At 60.8% G+C, this 8,721-nt stretch overlaps 1 protein-coding gene across 1 annotated transcript in view; it reads right to left on the reverse strand.

Annotated features, from left to right (window-relative positions):
- Window positions 1-639, reverse strand: part of Gpr35 (G protein-coupled receptor 35) — a 5,716-nt gene extending 5,077 nt beyond the window's left edge. The window contains exon 1 of the mRNA XM_013033663.1: window positions 567-639. The gene's annotated coding sequence lies outside the window, so the exon portion shown is untranslated. The remainder of the gene's footprint in view (window positions 1-566) is intronic.
- Window positions 640-8,721: the final 8,082 nt, after the last annotated feature.

Consider the following 8,721-nt stretch of genomic DNA (forward strand, 5'->3'; position numbering starts at 1 on the left):
AGAGCCTCAGCCTCACAGCCCCAGCCCCTCCCCAGCCCCCCACGCCCCTGGGGGGACCCCAGAGCCTCAGCCTCACAGCCCCAGCCCCTCCCCAGTCCCCCCCTGGGGGGACCTTAGAGCCTCAGTGCTCTTCAAGCCTGGGACGGGTCCACTAACGAAGGCATGGGGGCGGAGGGTGGGGCTGCGGACACCAGGAGCCCCTCAACCTTGTGGGTGCCCTGGGGCTACTGACCCTGCCCCCGAAATGCTCTGGAGCTCACCAAAGCCTGTGACTGAGACAATGACGCACGCGACTCGCCCAGGGCACTGGGTCCTTTCCTGTGGCGCCAAGATTCAGTCTGGCACCACGGATAAATTTCAGTCTCCAGTGGGCGAGAGCCCCAGAAGACCCTGAGTTCTCTGCACCTACACCGGGGGCGTCCCCGGCCACGGAGGATGGCACACGGATCCTCCAAGCAGCCCGCCGGCACGGCCTCACCTGTACGACACCCCTGCCCCAGCCTCCCCCTGTCCTACCGCCGCGCCAGCCCCACACCCCAGAAGACCCCGCGCATCCCGGCTCCCACCTGTGGTCCGTCCCGGCCGCTCCTGGCCGGGGGCCCTGCGCTGGGGACGCTGTGCGGTGGCCTCAGGCAGGCCCACGGGCTGCTGACGGGAGCAGAGTACTTCCCGCACCCGCCGGGGCCGTGCGGGATTCCTGGGGGGAAGTGGGGTGTCAGCCGCCACGGCTGGCATCTAGAGAGCCAGTGTCTTTGATGAGAACGAGCACTTGTTCTGAAAGCAAGCCCCGCCCGCCAGGCTTCCTCTTTCCCAGAGCCACGTCTCTGTGCGTCACTTCGGCCTGGCTGCGCAGCACCCCCCCCCACGACCACCCCGTCAGAGGATGCCTGTGATGGGCCGGCCGCACCCACCTGGCGGGGCCTCCACGCCCACCCGCAGGGAGGCCGCCCGCCCCGCCCCCGCGGCTCCCCCACCCACCGCCCAGGGCCTGGTCTGCGTGGGGGAGCAAAGCAAGCCAGAGGAAAGGCTCACCCCACACCCCACGGTGTCCCCACCCTCAGCACAGAGGCCTCAGAGCCCAAGGGCAAGCCCTGCAGTCTGAGCTGTCCTGTGTGCGTGTTAATGTGGGGGCAATGTGCGGGCTGGTGGGGGGCCAGCCCAGCTGAGCATGACCTCACACCTGACCTCACACCTGACCTCACACCTGACCTCACCTCACACCTGACTTCACACCTGACCTCACCTCACACCTGACCTCACACCTGACCTCACCTCACACCTGACCTCACACCTGACCTCACACCTGACCTCACCTCCACACCTGACCTCACACCTGACCTCACACCTGACCTCACACCTGACCTCGCACCTCACCTCACACCTGACTTCACACCTGACCTCACACCTGACCTCACCTCATCACACCTCACCTCACACCTGACCTCACACCTGACCTCACACCTGACCTCACCTCACACCTGACCTCACACCTGACCTCACACCCGACCTCACACCGGACCTAACCTCCACACCTGACCTCACCTCACACCTGACTTCACACCTGACTTCACACCTGACCTCACACCTGACCACCTTACACCTGACCTCACCTCCACATCTGACCTCACCTCACACCTGACCTCACCTCACACCTGACTTCACACCTGACCTCACACCTGACCTCACCTCCACACCTGACCTCACCTCTCACCTGACCTCACACCTGACATCACCTCACACCTGATCTCACACCTGACCTCACACCTGACCTCACCTCACACCTGACCTCACACCTGACCTCACCTCCATACCTGACCTCACACCTGACCTCACCTCACACCTGACCTCACCTCACACCTGACCTCACACCTGACCTCACCTCCACACCTGACTTCACAACTGACCTCACCTCACACCTGACCTCACACCTGACCTCACCTCACACCTGACATCACCTCCACACCGGACCTCACCTCCACACCTGACTTCACACCTGACCTCACACCTGACATCACCTCCATACCAGACCTCACCTCCACGCCTGACCTCACACCTGACCTCACCTCCACATCTGACCTCACACCTGACCCCACCTCACACCTGACCTCACACCTGACCTCACACCTGATCTCACCTCACACCTGACCTCACACCTGACATCACCTCACACCTGACCTCACACCTGACCTCACACCTGATATCACCTCACACCTGATCTCACACCTGACCTCACACCTGACCTCACCTCCACACCTGACCTCCCCTCCACACCTGACCTCACAGCTGATCTCACACCTGACATCACCTCACACCTGACCTCACCTCCACACCTCACCTCACCTCCACACCTGACCTCACCTCCACACCTGACCTCACAGCTGACCTTCACACCTGACATCACCTCCACACCTGAGTGCCACTTCTACACCTGAGCACCACTTCCAGACTTGAGTGTCACTTAGAGGAAAGGAACAGAAAGTGCAAACCAGAGACACATCCTCCTGCTGGCTCAGCCAGGCGGCACCCTCCCCCGGCCCCTCCCAGGACAGGATGAGCAAGGAGCTGGCGCAGACACAGACACAAGGGCCCCAGGAAGTAGTCACAACCAAAAACACTGAGTATCAAACCTAGCAAAGGAAACTCCATCCCCATCAGCAGAATCTCAGACCAGGCAGGGCCAGGACAGTGCTGCTGGTTCCTCTTGCCAGCGCCCCGGCGGGTTCCGGGGGACGGTGGAGGCACGCATCCAGTCCTGCTCCCCGTCGGCCCTGGAGGCGTCCTGGACCCAACAGCAGGCCCCCACCAGAGTCCTCTCCCTTCCCATGTCTGCGACTCAGTCCCTGCACTGCAGTACTGCTTCCTCTAGTGCCTGGCTGCCAACTGGGGTGGCTCAGGAGAGTGCGATCCTGAGTGGACAGCCTGGGTGGTGGCTGGGTCGGGGTGGCCCTGTGGGGACGGGATCCTGGGTGGAGGTGGGGACGGGATCCTAGATGGGGGTGGGGACGGGATCCTGGGTGCAGTGGCCCTGGGTGAGGACAGGTAGAGTCACCTGAGATGAAGCAGAAGCATTAGTGCTGATGGGAACTTGGGGTGTCTCTAGACTTCTATGTGTATTTGCAAATCCCCACAATGAAAGTTTTTGAGTGAGCCTGTCAGCAGCACAAGGTGGGACAGGGCCTGACTGCTGCAGAGATGTGCCCTGCCCCAGGTCCTGGGAAGGCCGGACCCAAGCTTGCTGGACCTCCGTCTCCCCTGGGATGACCCCGCCTTCCCCCCCCTTGTGGCGGGGAGAGGGGAGTGGGCGGGGAGGGGGAGTGGGCAGGGAGAGACGGGCTGGGGCCAGCAGGGAAGTCAAGGCCCCTCTCCGTGCGGGGTGGGGAGACTGCAGGCCGCAGCCAGCAGCCCCGGGGCCCCTGTGGCCACCCATGCAGTCCACAAAGCTGGGTGGCAGAGTGGGTGAGGGGGCCGAGAGGCCGGCCTGGCTGGGTCTGGTTCCCCCGCCCTGCTCTGGCTTGTCCGGTGCACTCACACATGCGCGCTGCCCACTCAGACCGATTCAAAATGACCAACCTGACAGGACATGGCCAAAGGCAAAAGGAAGGGCCTCAGCTTGGAAGTTTCAGGAAGCGGGCCACAACCGCACCTGCCTGCCCCCGGCAGACCTCCTCTGAGCACCGCGCACGGGTCTGGAGGAAGCCGGAGGAGAGGCTGGCGGCAGGGAGCGCAAGGCAGCCGGTCAGCCACCCGCCCCCACCCTGCCAGGCTCAGAGCCGAGCGCGGGGCTGCCGGACGCGTCCTGTGGGTGCTGCTGGACGCCGCGGGTACCCCACGCCCTGTCACTGTGACCCCAGCGGGCGGCGCCCAGCTCTGCTCTCCTCCATCATGCCACACCCTGAGCGGACGCACAGACCTGTCCCTAAGGTGGCCGCCCTGGCCTCTGGTGGTGCCTGGTCCATAGCTGTCTAAGCAGGGGTGTGGGGGCCACACAGGGGCAGAGGTCACCCTTGGGGACCCAAGGGTCCTGCGGGAACGCTGGGAGGTCCCAGAGGGGTTATGAGAGGGCCCCGAGGGGTCCTGGGGTCCCGGGGGATCCCGAGGTCATCTTGAAGAGGCCCCGGGGGGCTCCTGCCTAGCACCCAGGACCTTCCTGCCCCACCCAGCTCTCGTCCACAGGGGCCACACGGGGCCTGTGCTTCCTGCCAGCGGAGGACAAGGCCTCAGCCTGGGGTACTCAGGTGTGGCCTCCCTTTCCAGGAAGCCCCTGTCCATCCACCCAGTGCCCTGTGACACGTGCCCATCCACCCAGTGCCCAGCAGTGTGTGCCCATCACCCAGTGCCCAGCAGTGTGTGCCCATCACCCAGTGCCCAGCAGTGTGTGCCCATCACCCAGTGCCCAGCAGTGTGTGCCCATCACCCAGTGCCCAGCAGTGTGTGCCCATCACCCAGTGCCCAGCAGTGTGTGCCCATCACCCAGTGCCCTGTGATGTGTGCCTGTCCCCACGTGCCGGCAGTGTGCCCGTCCCCACAGTGCCCAGCGGTGCCACAGATGGCTCGGGGTTTCTGAAGCGCGCCCCCCTTGGGCAGGTCCTTGCCTGGAGACCACAGAAGGCAGCCATGCGAGAGGAGTTCCCTGGGGAAGGCAGGGGCCCGCCCAGACCCTGACCCCTGACCCCGTCCCCCGACGACACCTGTCCCCTGCAGGCGGGCCTCCCCAGGCCTGTGCTGCCAGGCCCCCTGGGGCCCTCTGGGCGGCGAGGGCTGGGGACTCCATGCCCGCCTGGAGCCTCTGGCCTGTACCTGCCTGGGCGGCTTGTCCAGCCTCCTTCCCCTTTCAGGGCTGGCCGTGTCTAACCGGAAGGCCGGCGCTGGCCTCACCCCCAGCTCCCAGCTCCCAGCTCCCCACCGAGCTCCCCACCTGCCCACCGAGCCCCTCTGCCCACCCCCAGGCCGCTGCAGCTGCAGCACGTGCAGGGCTCGCGCAGGCTGAGGGAGCCGCTGTGAGGAGGGCCAAGGCCAGGCCCTGCTCCCGCCAAGCAGCCTGCCGGGAGGCGGACGGTGCCAAGCAGCCTGCCAGGGAGGCGGACGGATGGTCTCTCCAGGAAGGGCTCCCCCCTCCCCGCCAGGCCGGCCAGACTCAGCCCCGCCCAGGGTGGGCTGTGGTGTGACGTGCTCAACTGCCCTCGGCCCTCTGAGAAACGCAGCGCCCGGAGTCTGCCCTCAGCTCCGCCAGCCCTTCCGGACGCTTCCCCGACGCCAGGCAGGATGCAGCCACCCTGCAGGGGAGGTCATACTGACAGCCACGATGAAACAAACCGGGCGGGGTCTGAGTGCGAGGTGTGGTGACTCTTTGTCCCAGAAACCCCTCATCTGCCATCGCAGGGGGCGGGCGGGCAGCTGACTCTTTAGAGCAGCACCATCGTCCCTCAGACGTCCTTCACCCTGCAGAAGAAGCCTGCCGCTGCGTGGACAGAACGCTTCTATACACTATGACGCTGCTGCCTTGAGAAGACGTTTCTAACTGAAAGTAAAGAAACATATGGAGATGGAGATGGTCCACGTGTTTTTATTCTTTGAATTATTTTGAGACAGTCAGTGTATGTAGCCCAGGCTGGCCTCCCAGGCTCGATCCTCCTACCTCAGCCTCCCAGGCTCGATCCTCCTACCTCAGCCTCCAGGCTCCATCCTCCTACCTCAGCCTCCAGGCTCGATCCTCCTACCTCAGCCTCCCAGGCTCGATCCTCCTACCTCAGCCTCCAGGCTCGATCCTCCTACCTACCTCAGCCTCCAGGCTCGATCCTCCTACCTCAGCCTCCTGGGTGCTGGGATTACAGGCATGTCCATCTTGACAAGTGGAGGGGCTGTGGTAGCTGATCTGCTACCATAAGGCTGGGTGCTGATCTGCAGCTGCCTGAGGAACTTCCTAAGATCCCTCCTAATTCCAGCCTGGAGAAAATCACAGAGTACAGAGAAATGTCCTGGAGGCTAAAGGCACATCACACCCATGACAAGGTGCTTGCTCAGCAAAATAAAGTCTGTAGTGCACAGGTGCAGGGCTGTGTCTGGCTGTCCTGAAGCCAGCTCTCAGGAGAGACCCAGGGCAGCCTCGGGTAGATGCCCTGCACATCACTGATATCCACAACAGAACACACTGCCCTGAGCATCACTGACATCCACACAACGAATTGCACTGTGGGAATGCACATGCCCGCTTGGGAAAACAGCTTACAGTCAGAATTGCCCATTACATAAGACCACTCCTGGGGAGCTCAAGAAACCAATTCCTTCCAAATCTAACAAGCCAGTCATTGAGTGGGTAAGGGAGCTAAAGAGAGACTTCTCGGAAGAAGAGATAAAAATGGTAAAGAAATTCATGAGAAAATGTTCACCATCCCTGGTTGTAAAGGAAATGCAAATAAAGACAACCCTGAGATACCCCAGTCACACAAAAATCAGCCAACGACAAATGCTGGAGTGGATGCGGAGAAAGAGGAACCCTATTACACTGCTGGTGGGAATGTACACTTATACAACCACTTTGGAAAGCAGTCTGGAGGGTCCTTAGAAAGCTAAAGATTGACCTCCCTTACGACCCAGTCATACCACTTCTAGGCATCTACCCTGAACAACAGGAACCAATATACAAGGACACGTGCACCTCCATGTTCATTTCAGCACTGTTCACAATAGCCAGGCTATGGAAACAACCCAGATGCCCCCCAAAATTGTGGTACCTATCTGTAAGGTCTGCCCCTGGCCACACAGGCTCTGGTGTGGCCAGGTGAGGGGAGGTGTGGCCACACGGGATGCAGATGACCTCAGGGCCTGGGACCCTCCCTCAGTCCCATGGGAGGGGTGACCTCAGAGGGAGAGGTAACTGCCTCCAGGTGTGCCAGTTACCTAGGTGAAGGAAGGAAGGCAGGAAGGAAGGAAGGAAGGAAGGAAGGCAGGAAGGAAGGCAGGAAGGCAGGAAGGAAGGAAGGCTCGAAGGAAGGTAGGAAGGCTCGAAGGAAGGAAGGATAGCTGGAAGGAAGGAAGGAAGGTAGGAAGAGAGGGGGAGGGAGGAAGGAAGAAAGAAATGTTTAAATCCATCAATCCATAATTATACTTTAAAAATCCATTATTTGTTTATAGTAAAAACAGGTCACAATTTTGAAAACTAGCAAATAAAGAGAAAGCACCAAGACCTTGCCTTGCCTTTCCTACACAAATTGTACCTGGACACGATCAAATAGTTAGTGAAGCCTCTCTTTACAGATGAATTTCAGCTAATAAATGAGGGCAGAAGGAAGAGAGAATTCAAATATTGCTATTTCACAGACTGTGGTAAATTGATGAAACTAGCATTAATATCAGTTGTTACATTGTTGTGCCTATTTCACACACACACACACAGAAGCACATTCACACATACAAGCAGCTTAAAACTACAATGTGATTTTCTCATTGGGTTTCTGGGCTGTGCTGAGCAGTGGCTCTGCCGCAGTCTCAGCTCTTCAGTGTGGGTGAGCAGGGTGTGCAGGGTGTGCAGTGTGTGCAGGATGTGCAGGGTGTGCAGGGTGTGCAGTGTGTGCAGGGTGTGCAGGGTGTATAGGGTGTGCAGGGTGTGCAGGATGTGCAGGGTGTGCAGAGTGTGCAGGGTGTGCAGGGTGTGCAGGGTGTGCAGGGTGTGCAGGGTGAGCAGGGTGTGCAGGGTGTGCAGGGTGTATAGGGTGTGCAGGGTGTGCAGTGTGTGCAGGGTGTGCAGGGTGTGTAGGGTGTGCAGGGTGTGCAGGGTGTGTAGGGTGTGCAGTGTGTGCAGGGTGTGTAGGATGTGCAGGGTGTGCAGTGTGTGCAGGGTGTGCAGTGTGTGCAGGGTGTGCAGTGTGTGCAGGGTGTGCAGGATGTGCAGGGTGTGCAGGGTGTGCAGGATGTGCAGGGTGTGCAGTGTGTGCAGGGTGTGCAGGGTGTGCAGGGTGTACAGAGTGTGCAGGGTGTGCAGGGTGTGCAGGGTATGCAGTGTGTGCAGGGTGTGCAGGGTGTGTAGGGTGTGCAGTGTGTGCAGGGTGTGCAGGATGTTCAGGGTGTGCAGTGTGTGCAGAGTGTGCAGGGTGTGCAGGGTGTGTAGAATGTGCAGGGTGTGCAGGGTGTGCAGGATGTGCAGGGTGTGCAGGGTATGCAGTGTGTGCAGGGTGTGCAGTGTGTGCAGGGTGTGCAGTGTGTGCAGGGTGTGCAGGATGTGCAGGGTGTGCAGTGTGTGCAGAGTGTGCAGGGTGTGCAGGGTGTGCAGGGTGTGCAGGGTGTGTAGGGTGTACAGAGTGTGCAGGGTGTGCAGTGTGTGCAGGGTGTGCAGGATGTGCAGGGTGTGCAGGGTGTGCAGGGTGTGCAGGATGTGCAGGGTGTGCAGTGTGTGCAGAGTGTGCAGGGTGTGCAGGATGTGCAGGGTGTGCAGGGTATGCAGTGTGTGCAGGGTGTGCAGGATGTGCAGGGTGTGCAGTGTGTGCAGAGTGTGCAGGGTGTGCAGGGTGTGCAGGGTGTGCAGGATGTGCAGGGTGTCCAGGGTATGCAGTGTGTGCAGGGTGTGCAGGATGTGCAGGGTGTGCAGGGTATGCAGTGTGTGCAGGGTGTGCAGGGTGTGTAGGGTGTAGAGTGTGCAGGGTGTGCAGGGTGTGCAGGATGTGCAGGGTGTGCAGGGTGTGCAGTGTGTGCAGTGTGCAGGGTGTGCAGGGTGTGTAGAGTGTGCAG

Source organism: Dipodomys ordii, unplaced genomic scaffold, assembly GCF_000151885.1.
Source record: "Dipodomys ordii isolate 6190 unplaced genomic scaffold, Dord_2.0 Scaffold174, whole genome shotgun sequence".
NCBI classification, from domain to species: domain Eukaryota; kingdom Metazoa; phylum Chordata; class Mammalia; order Rodentia; family Heteromyidae; genus Dipodomys; species Dipodomys ordii.